The sequence below is a fragment of the Thrips palmi genome, unplaced genomic scaffold, assembly GCF_012932325.1.
Source record: "Thrips palmi isolate BJ-2018 unplaced genomic scaffold, TpBJ-2018v1 HiC_scaffold_7, whole genome shotgun sequence".
NCBI lineage: Eukaryota > Metazoa > Arthropoda > Insecta > Thysanoptera > Thripidae > Thrips > Thrips palmi.
The window spans coordinates 3,765,652-3,776,357 of record NW_023144634.1 but is presented as its reverse complement, the minus strand read 5'-3'; the positions used below and the strand labels follow the sequence as shown (position 1 = coordinate 3,776,357).

At 62.1% G+C, this 10,706-nt stretch overlaps 1 protein-coding gene across 1 annotated transcript in view; it reads left to right on the top strand.

Annotated features, from left to right (window-relative positions):
* Positions 1-2,896: 2,896 nt before the first annotated feature.
* Positions 2,897-10,706, top strand: part of LOC117652720 (sodium- and chloride-dependent glycine transporter 1) — a 35,400-nt gene continuing 27,590 nt past the window's right edge. The window contains exon 1 of the mRNA XM_034397813.1: positions 2,897-3,018. The gene's annotated coding sequence lies outside the window, so the exon portion shown is untranslated. The remainder of the gene's footprint in view (positions 3,019-10,706) is intronic.

Genomic DNA, 10,706 nt, shown 5'->3' with positions numbered 1-10,706 from the left:
CGAGCTCCCTTTCTCACTGAGGCGTTGTGCGGCCGCTCCAAGCCCCACCCTCCAGGGCCTCCAGCCCGCGGAATTTCCGTTCCGTTTTGACTGGTGGCCCGTCCGCTGCTAGTCCACTGCTGGTCGGCCGCGCGGAAGAGTTGCGGCCTTAGTCGCCCAGGCGGCATCTGTTCTACACCTGTTAGTTCTAGTTCAATGGGCGGTCACCCGAAGGACGGCCCGGGCCGGGCCGGCCTAGCCGCCAGGGCGACGCCGGGGCCTTCGGCCATGCCTTCGGCCTCCAGCGAGGCGGACGCCGGCCGCCTTGAACTGGAGCGACAGGCGCGGCCGCAGAGGGAAGCCCCTCCGCGCGCCGCAGCCCACAGTGGGCCAGAAGACCGCTGGAGGCGGTCAAAATCCCCGACGCGTTTTGAGCTCCAGAGTCGCTAAATGGGACTAGAACCGACCGTGTGGCCCCACCAATGGATTGCTCTCCGAACGAGGAATCCATTGGTGGGGTCACACGCTCGGTTCGAGTCCTGTTTAGCGACAAAGCTCAAAAGTCGTCTGGAGTTTTAGCCGCCGGCGCCGGTCTTCTGGCCCACTGTGCAGCGACGAACGGAACGGAACGAAAAAGAAGGCCACCCGAATCCGCGAGCAGGGAGCAGGGTGTTTCCATTTCAAAACGCGGCGCCACTAGAAAGTTCGATTCAATTCCGGCCAGGTTCGTATTCTTTTGTTTGGTTTCCCTCGTCCGCGGTAAATCATAGGTATCGCCGAAGCGCGCGGAACTGCGCTGGAAACCCTTCGGTAGGACTGGGCGCGCTATCGCCACCCAGAAGCTTCCTGCCGCTAGTGCCCTTTTCCCTTGGGGTTTCCTGCTAGCGCCCTGTCCTGAGCGCTGTCTTGGGCCCGTCCTGGGCACTGCCCTCGGTGACCTTCCGCCACCCGGACGGAAGCCTTGTGTCCATCCTGTGCATGGAGACACATCCCTTGGTGGGGCGGGGTGCCGCCATCTCCGGGCTAATCTCTAGCGCTGCCCAGAACAGACCGAGGCGTTACACTTTCAAAAGCCGGACGGAGGCTGCTGCCGCACGCCACCGCTGTCTCACGAGGGCCTGGGGCGGGGCGGGGCGGGGCGGGGTGAAGCCCGTCCAGGGTCTCTTTGCTCTTCTTTGCGTCCGCGGCGCCGTGTCGCAACGACCCCTGTGTGAACAGCCTTGCTGCCTTCCTCCGCCGCCCCGCCCCTTCCTACCCCCTCCCCCAGCACCCCCGCGCGCACATTGGAGAAAGGCATTCCGGCCAAACAATCGCGTGTCAAAGTGAGTCAAGTAGCCGCGGCCTGGCTGTGCGCTGGCTTTGCTTGCCGCCGCTCGTCATCGTCATCGGCGCTGTTAGGCCTCAGCAGACCTTTAGCGTTCGAGTAAGCAACTACAACAAACACAGAACTCAGACTGCAAACCTCAAATGCAGGCTGTGTCTTGTCTGAGGCAGCCACCCTCTACTGGGGGGGTATGGGGCAACCTCCGTGGAAGTATGACCCATCCCAGGTTGAGGAAAGTGAGGTTCGTTGCCTTTGGACCCTTGAGTGTTGTGGAGACAGTGGAGGATGCATTGCGGTGTAGCATGGCGCCAGTCCTGCTCCTCACGTAGTTGTCGAACCTCTTCATTGCGGGACTGCGCCGCAGATGCGACGAACTGCACTGAGGCGGGGCTGCTGAAGCTGATGAAGCGGCGCCGTTGTCCACGAGTCTCTTTCAGAGGAAGTATCCCTCCAGCCGGCGGCCCCGCACGACTCCGCGTCCCGTTGACGTTGGCCCAGGAGGTGAGTGCACGGCCGATCACGGGAAGCTTCGCGGATGGCGGCAGAGACACGGTAGAGGAGAAGAGCAGTGGAGGCTTGGTGCGGTGGAATTCCGCAGTGGCGCGCCGCAAGCCTCGCGTTGCCGAAACAGTCCGCCACCTCATGCACGAAGCAAAGCCCGACCAACCAACGACAAGAAAGAAATTCAGCGTGATAAAAAGGCCCCCCGATACTATCTTTAAATTAAGTTTCTGCGGCGCGAGCAGTTGGTGGTTTATCTCAAGTCAGCACGCGCGAGATTCTGCTGTGTTTCTGCCGGCTTTTTGCCGGCGTTTTGCTGGCTTCTTGCTGCCGGTCCTAACGAGCTCGCCCTGCCTTTGCAGCTCGAGCTGTGGGGCCGACGACATCGACTGGAGCTGGGTGCAGGAGGAGGAACGGCGGCAGCGAGAAGAGGGAGAGGTGGCGGCGGCATCTGGGCGTCGGCCGCGTCGGCCAGAGCCTGAGTCACCGCCGCCATGCACGCCGCACGACTCCGGCCCCTCCGCCGCCCCCACCACGCTGGAGTCTCCAGCTCCAGCTCCGGAGCCGCGGCTGGCGTCCCCCGGGTCGCCGCGCCGCCCGGTCAGTGCCGTGTCCGCCGCCATGCTGGAGGCAACGGGGGCCGTCGCGGCCGGAGGCCGAGCCGGAGGCCCCGCGGACGGCGGCGCCACCAACTGGAGCTACCAGTGCGACGAGCGGTCGGACGAGGACGCCGATGCGACCGGCACGTCCGCGACGGCGACGCCGCGCCAGCGCTCCAGGCCGTCGTCCTGGCTGCGGGCCTCCATGAGGCGCGTGCGCCACTTCCGCCTGGCCGACCAGCACCCCGACAACCGGCGCAGCGCGCCGCCCGACGTGGCCCTGCCGCACCTCCCCGCCAGCACCGCGGCCGTGCTGCTGGCCGACAGCACGGAGCGCGTCGTCCCGGTCACCAGCACCCCGCGGCCGCGCTCCGCCCCCGCGGGCCCCACCCCCGGCGCCGTGAGGCAGTGCGGTCGCGCCGCGTCGCGGCCCTCGTCCAGGACGGTGCTCTCCACGAGCTCCTCCGCCGTCGGCACGCCCTCGCACCGCACCGCCAACCTCTCGTCGTCGAGCTCGTCAAGCTCCTCGTCGTCGTCCTCGGACAGCAGCGGCCCCAGCCCCGCGGCGTCGCCGTCCAGAGGATCGTCGTCCGGCCGCCGCCGCAGCAACGCCAGGTCAGTGAACAGTGCAGTGTCGGACTCATTGTCCTCTCGCCCCACTCATTTGCATGCCTTTGCATGCTGCCTTGCCAGTCCTGCTAAATTGAACGCAGGGGACTTGCAGTGCAGGGGCGTCTCGCAGACTCCCTTTGGGTCGCTTTTGATCGCTATCCCGTTCCGAACTTGGTTTGCGCTGCGTCCGAGAGTATCCACGACACTGTGCATCCTTGTCGCACGCTGGCCTTTCAAGCCGATTAGAACCGCGGCTTATTTTCGCGACAGGAACCCATTGCAATAATGGCGGTCATCGCGGCCCGCCTTCGGGTCCTCGGCGCGCCTCGGCGGGGGGTCGCTCGCTATCGGCTCGGTCCTCGTTGGGCAACGCCGAAGGCAGCCAAAGGCAGCCAAAGCCATGCCTGACCCGAAAGGCCAATTATAAAGGAGGAAACCGAGTCGGGCGCGTGCCGCGGCATGGCACGGCCGCATGGCACGGCCGCATGGCACGGCGCACAGCGACAAAGTAGGCACCGCACGACCTGCGCCACGCTGCGCCAGCAGACTCATTCGGAGGGTCGTTTCAGTCGCTCTGTCTCTCTCGCACTCATAGGGCGTCCCGAATAGGTGCGAGAGAGACAGGCGAACGACTCTCAGTCTGCAGGCCGGGCCGGTCGGGCCAACAAGGCCATGATGCAACGCGCACGCCGTACGCCCCCGCAGCGTTTGATCCGATTCCGAGTGGAACATGAGTGAGAACTGGGGCAGCGCCGGCAGCGCAGTCGCATGGGGCGCGGCGAGCCGGCGGCGAGCCTTGGCTGCATATCCAGCAGTGCCCGCGACCCGACCCGCCACCTCCAGGGTGATTGCCTCGAGGAGAAATGCTCTTGGCTTGGAGAAATGCCCTTGGCCCGGAGACATACTCTTGGCTCGGAGACATACTCTTGGCTTTGGCTTGCAGGCTCTTGGCCTGGAGGAATATCTCGTCTTGGTTTGGGTGTTGTTGGCCTGGAGAAATGCTCTTGGCCTGTGTGATTTTGGCCTAGAGAAATGCTCTTGGCCCGGAGAAATGTCCTTGGCTTGGAAAAATACTCCTTGCCTGTAGAAATGCTCCTGGCCTGGATAGCTACTCTTGGCTTGGAGACTCTTGGCCTAGAGAAATGCTCTTGGCCCGGAGAAATGCTATTGGCTTTGGGGCTGCGTTAACTGACTTGTTGAAAACGCTCTCTGACGCATGTGCGTTTAGGTGTCACTGGAGGTAAAATTAAAACACCCACTCAAAATAGGTAAACATTATTGTCGCGGTTCTTTGCCGTTTGTGCTCGATGCTCGACTCTCGGCTCGAGGTCCAAATCATCGCAGGCGAGGGAGGGATGAGCGATAGCGTGTCCTGCTGGGACCATCGCGGTCCTTGGCACGTCATTCCCCGGCCCGCCATTAGGTCGAATCTGCGATTAGTCCCCAAGCGAGTCCGTCCGCCTGTCGACACAATGCCGCTTGCGACAGGCTGACCAGCCCACGACGTTCAGGTCCACCTTGAGGGTCTCCACGGCGAGGAGCGCAGCGCGCCTGCGAGGCGGGCCACCCTCCTGCTTGCGCGCGTGCGTGTCGTGCAGGGATGCCTATCTCGACTTCGCAGGCGCTCCCTGACGACCAACAGTGGGGCGGCCAAAACCCTTGACGCGTTTTGAGATCCAGAGTCACTGAATGGGACTCGAACCGAACGTGTGACCCCACCAATGGATTGCTCTCCGAACGAGGAATCCATTGGTGGGGTCACACGTTCGGTTCGAGGCCTGTTTAGCGACTCTGGAGCTCAAAACGCGTCTAGAGTTTTGGCCGCCCGCGCCGGTCTTCTGGCCCACTGTGCTCCGCCCGGCCTTGCCCTTCCCCGCCGGCGACAGTCGACCACAAAAACCTTCCAACAAAGAAATATCGCAGCGGAAAAAAGGCGCGGCGGCGGGGATTGAACTCGCGGAAGCTCCGTTACTACTGGCTGGTGGCCGGGGATCCGCGAAGCGGCGAAGCGGATGTAGGCAGATTACTGGGTCGGCAGGAGGCGTGTCGCGGGGGTGTGGCGGCCAAGGAGTCGGGAGTGGTCAGTGTGCGGGGCGGGGCGGGGCGGGGCGGGGCGGGCGGGCCGGAGGCGGCGCGGCGGATGAACGAAGGGTAAGGGTGCCTGAAAGGTCACTGGAGTACGGAGTGCAGGCGGCACGCTGCGCTCAATGCAGGCCACGGTTCTCATCGGAGAGGCACTGGCACACTGCTACGGAGAGTTCCCCAGGCGAGTCTGCGTCGTTGCTAGAAAATGACCATTTCCAGAGGGGTACTCTCGCACAGGGGGGCTTCCCTCGAACCGGCAACGCTGGGCGCGCTGGCGCTAGGAACGCCCCCGGGTCTGGGGAGCGCCCTGGCGTGCTTCGCCGTGCCGTGCTTGGCCGTGCCACGCGCAGAGCAGGCCACGCAGGCCGCGTCCGCCCCGTGTCCGTCGCTTCACTAGTCAGACCGGTCGCGGAGTGGGCCAAGTTGGCGTCCGATTTTACGGTATCCGGCGCAGTGCAGCGCGCAAAGCGCGGCACTCCCACAACCCACGCGCTGAGCGTCCCTCAGCGTCGCGACGCCGCGGTGCAGGAAGAGGCTGGCCGAGGCGGCACGGTGGGCCAGAAGACCGCTGGAGGCGGCCAAAACTCTAGACGCGTTTCGAGCTCCAGAGTCGGTAAACAGGACTCGAACTGAACGTGTGATTCCTCGTTGAGAGAGCAATCTATTGGTGGGGTCACACGTTCGGTTCGAGTCCCATTTAGTGACTCTGGAGCTCAAAACGCGTCTAGAGTTTTGGCCGCCGCCGTCGCCGGTCTTCTGGCCCACTGTGGGCTGGCCGCCCATTTTCTGGGACATTTGTCAAGCCGAGAGAGAGAGCGCCACCAAGCCGTTCACACGGCGTAAATTGCGAGAAAGGGGGAAGCTTCCGAACCTACCTAAATCCAAGCTTAATTTCCAGCTTAGAAAAGACAACCCCGTTTATTGACTCCGGCGTTCGAAATATGTACAACAGTCAGTTTGAAATGGTGATACAATAGGGTTGTGTGTTGCTAGCGTAGTCGGGGGGGAATCAAACTTGTCTTTCCGCTTCTTTACCCACTTCCTTCGAGACCGCGTGTGAGGCACACTGTGTGCGCTCGTGCCGTTCCGTGCTCACTTAGAAGCCTGGGGCTCTGACCTAGTCCTACTCGCAGCGCCCCTCTCGCCGGCGGCGCTTTGGCCCGAGTGAGCGCGCCAATAAGTGGAGGCAGAGAGAGGGGATTAAAAGAGCCGCAGCCACGATCCAGGGAAAGGTTTCCGGATTGTGTATGTGTGCCACGCTCAACTGATCGTCGCCGCCTATCCGGCACATCGGTGCGTTTTTCCGCACGGCGGCGCCGATCAGTTCGTCCTTCCCCAGCACAGTGGTCCAGAAGACCGGTGGAGACGGCCAAAACTCCTGACGCGTTTGGAGCTCCAGAGTTGCCAAATGGGACTCGAACCGAACGTGTGACCCCACCAATGGATTGCTCTCCGAACGAGGAATCCATTGGTGGGGTCACACGTTCGGTTCGAGTCCTTTTTAGCGACTCTGGAGCTCGAAACGCGTCTAAAGTTTTGGCCACCTGCTCCGGTCTTCTGACCCACTGTGCCCAGCGCGCCGTGAAGATGGCGCCTCGGTGGGGACACACTCGGGGAAGCCGAAGACGCGAAGCCGAAGCGACGCGAAACGGTTTCGCGCGGAACTCTTCGCCTTGATTCTTCGTCGGGAAGCCTTCTTGCCGTCTTTTCCAGAGCCGAATTCAGACCCTGGCGGCCGATCCCAGGTCTGCGCTAAGCCAGCAACTCAGCCTTGGTCCTTCTTGCCCGTTCTTGCAGCTCATTGGCTGGGGAGGTGGAGGTGGCTTTGCGGAGCGATGCCGACGGCTCGGCCGGCTCGGCGTCCACGCTGGCGGCGGACCAGGCGCACCTCGTGAACCTCGTGCAGGGCGTCAAGGTCGTCGACGCGGTCCCCGTCGCGGCCTGCACCCGCTGCACGACGTGGCCACAGAGGTGGCGCGCCGGGGCGCGAGATCGCTGCGCGAGACTCTTCGCCTGCTCCTGCTGCACGTCGTGGCCGCGGAGGTGGCGCGGCAGGGCGCGAGAACTCTGCTCGAACCTCTTCGCCTGCTCCTGGACGCCCCGCTGTGTGAGTCCAAGCCCCATAGGGGCGTCGGCGTAGTCATGCGTGTTGTGTGAGGTGGCCGACGTCGCCGACGTCCAGGGGCAGGGCAGGGCCTCGGGCAGGGCGTGGCGCGGCCAAAGCTCTAGACGCGTCTTGAACTCCAGAGTCACTAAATGAGACTCCAACCAAACGTGTGACCCCACCAATGGATTCCTCATTCGGAGAGCAATCCATTGGTGGGGCGTGGTGGGGTCATACGTTCGGTTCGAGTCCCATACAGCGGCTCTGAATCTCCACGCGTCTGGGATTTCGACCGCCTCCACCGGTCTTCTGGCCCACTGTGCGTGGTGCGCGGCGCCCGGGCCTTGGCCGCCGCCCCTGGCCTGGTTCGAATCACAGTGCCGCGCTCAGCTTCCGTCCCCCGTGGCGCCGCAGTGCTCCCTTGCACGTGCCTCATCGCGGAGCCATGGCGGAGCCGCGCCGAGCTTGCAGTCAAAGACTCTCATCATGTTGGCTCAATTAAATACCAATAAAGCCGGACCGGCTCGCGTCGCGCCGACATAGCCGTCTCCCTCGCATTCCGGTGAAGCTCGAAACAATCTTCTCACTCGCTCTCAGGCGAGGCTCCGGCCAATCGCACCCAGCTCGGATTCCCGCCCCGGTCGGTTTGCTCCATCGAATGAGCGTTAGGGGTTCAGGATGTCCAATTTATCGGCAACCAGATTCGCCAGAGTTCAGGTTCGACGACGTAAAGAGTCGATACAGTAAGGCACAAAATTTCCTCGCAGAGAAAAACCTCTGATATTTTTCTAGAAAAATTCGAAGAATTCTTATAGGAGCGTCTCAAAAAAATATTGGTGGTTCCCACTGTGTAATTCATTTTATGATTTTTATTCTATGCGTTGCCTTTAATGTTTCATTGAAACAGGATTGAGTCTAGGCAGTTCAAACACATTTCGTTTCTCTGTCTCCGACGGCTTGGAAACGCGTTTCTTGAGACTGTAGCGAGGGCTCCGACCCGGCTGGACCGAGCCAGAAAGGGCCCCACGGGGCCCCGAGCCCCGCGCGCGGGACACGACGCGACTTTGTTGTAGTCAGTGCCCCCGCCCCCTCCCCTTCGGTCACGGCACGGCACGGCCGACCGCGGAGTGGCCCCAGCCAGACCAAGCCGGCCCGGCCGTCACGGTGCCTGCCGCGGCCAAGAAGCGCGTATCCGTGAAGGGGCTTTCCTGCCGTTGTCCGGGGCCCCGCCGAGTTGGCGCTGTGTTGCCGGAGCGGCCGGCGGCGTGGCGCTTCACAGTGGGCCAGAAGACCGGTGGAGGCGGCCAAAACTCCAGACGCGTTTTGAGCTCCAGAGTCGATAAACAGGACTCAAACCGAGCGGGGGACCCCCCCAAATGGATTCCTCGTTCGGAAGCAATCCATTGGTGGGGTCACACGTTCGGTTCGAGTCCCATTTAACGACTCTGGAGATCAAAACGCGTCTAGAGTTTTGGCTGCCTCCACCGGTCTTCTGGCCCACTGTGCGCTTGGCGCGGTGTCCGCTGCAGTCGCGGAGCCCCACCTCGGCCGCCAGCGTCCGCGTCGACCGCCAGTCGCTTCGGACGCCGCCGTCCGCTCGGCTTTGCTTCATTTTTTCCTTGGGAGCGCATCAGGCGGCCAAGCCGTGGCGGTCATCGCGGTGGGCTGTTCTTCGGCGAGGCCCCCGGGGCGTCCCCCGCGGCGGCCACCTCGTGTACCTCGTGGCGCGGCCTGCCCCGCCCGGGGCTGCACCGCCTGCCCCGCCACGCCCAGCGCGTGTCGGACGCAACACGCACGCATCCTGGGTGCACCAGGCGGCGGCAGGTAGGGGACACGGTGTCGTTGGCGTTGCTCGCGAACCCCGGCCCGGCAGGCCGCGGGCATGCCGCCCCCGGGACGACCGGCGCGCAACGCAACGCGTGCTTCCTCTGCTCGCCTCTCGGTGCGGCCGCACTCGCTGCACTCGCCGCGCTCGCCGCTCCCCGTACTGTTACTGGTTCCGCTTTGCCGGGGTGCTCTCCGCCGGAACGTTTCCGAAGATTGCTTTGCCAGTTTGTTTTGGGAAAATGCCCCCCCCCCCCCCCTGGTTCTGCCTTTGTGATGTCGGACGGCGAAGGCTCGGCGTGGAGGTCAGTACACTGCCCCCACGTGTGCCGTACTGCCGTACTGCCGCACTGCCCTGACGACGGCGAGGTGCGAACTCCGCCTCGACTTGGAGGAAGTTCCAGGAGTCCGGTCCGTGCTCGCGATGTAGTGCGATGCGCTGTAGCATCAGGTGCTCTACAAACTGAAGTGTGTACTCATTATGCATCTACAGATGCATACTTATAAGTACACACCTGCAGATGCATACTTATAAGTACACACCTGCAGATGCATACTTATAAGTACACACCTGCAGATGCATACCTGTCAAGTATGCATCTGTAGATGTGTACTTATAAGTATGCATCTGTAGATGCATACTGAGTACACACTTCAGTTTGTAGAATGGGCCAGAAACCCCGAGACAGAATGCAGTATAACCAACCCAAACACGCCCACCATTCCCCTCCGGCCCCTCGTCCTGGGAGAAGCAGTACCTGGCAGGACTGCATACCTCTCACTTTGTCTCGGGGTTTCTGGCTCTGGCCCACCTCGTAGCACCAAGGGGAAATAACTCCAGCCAAATTTGTTCACCGAAAATCATCAAACATGTAAAACTCTCTAATATTCATTGGAATTCTGCGAAATTCGACTGGAATTCATCGAAATTCAACTAAAATTCATTGGATTGGTACACCGAAATTCACAGTGATTTCCCCTTGCCAGGTCTGGGCGGGGCATTATACTCTCGTGACCATTGACTCCCAGGAGTACACCATCCCCAGGGACAGTGTACTCTCCCCTTAGGGAGAGTACACCATCCCTGGGATAGTGTACTCCCCTACCTCGAGAGGGGGGAGTACATTGACCCTAGGGATAGTGTCTCCCGGGGGTACACTATCCCTAGGGTCAAAGTACTCCCCCCTCTCGAGGTAGGGGAGACACTATCCCTAGGGATGGTGTACTCTCCCTAAGGGGGGAGTACACCATCCCTAGGGCCAATGTACTCCCCCACTAGCAGGGGAGTACTTGGTCCCTAGGGATATTGTACTCCCCTACCAGCATGGGAGTACATGTTCTCCCCCTTTCCCAAAAGAAGGGTAGGGTCAAGAATAGGGGAAAATCTGACGCGAGTTGAGTAAGATCTGTCAGCGTAAAATGCGAGGCTGTGCCAGCGTCAAACAGCGAGGGTGTGCCAGCGTCAACAGCGAGGCTGTGCCAGCGTCAAACAGCGAGGCTGTGCCAGCCCAACAGCGAGGCTGTGCCAGCGTCAAACAGCGAGGCTGTGCCAGCCTCACACAGCGTGGCTGTGCCAGCGTCAAACAGCGAGGCTGTGCCAGCGTCAAACAGCGAGGCTGTGCCAGCGTCAAACAGGAGGGTGTGGGCCCGCGTCAAACAGCGAGGCTGTGCCAGCGTC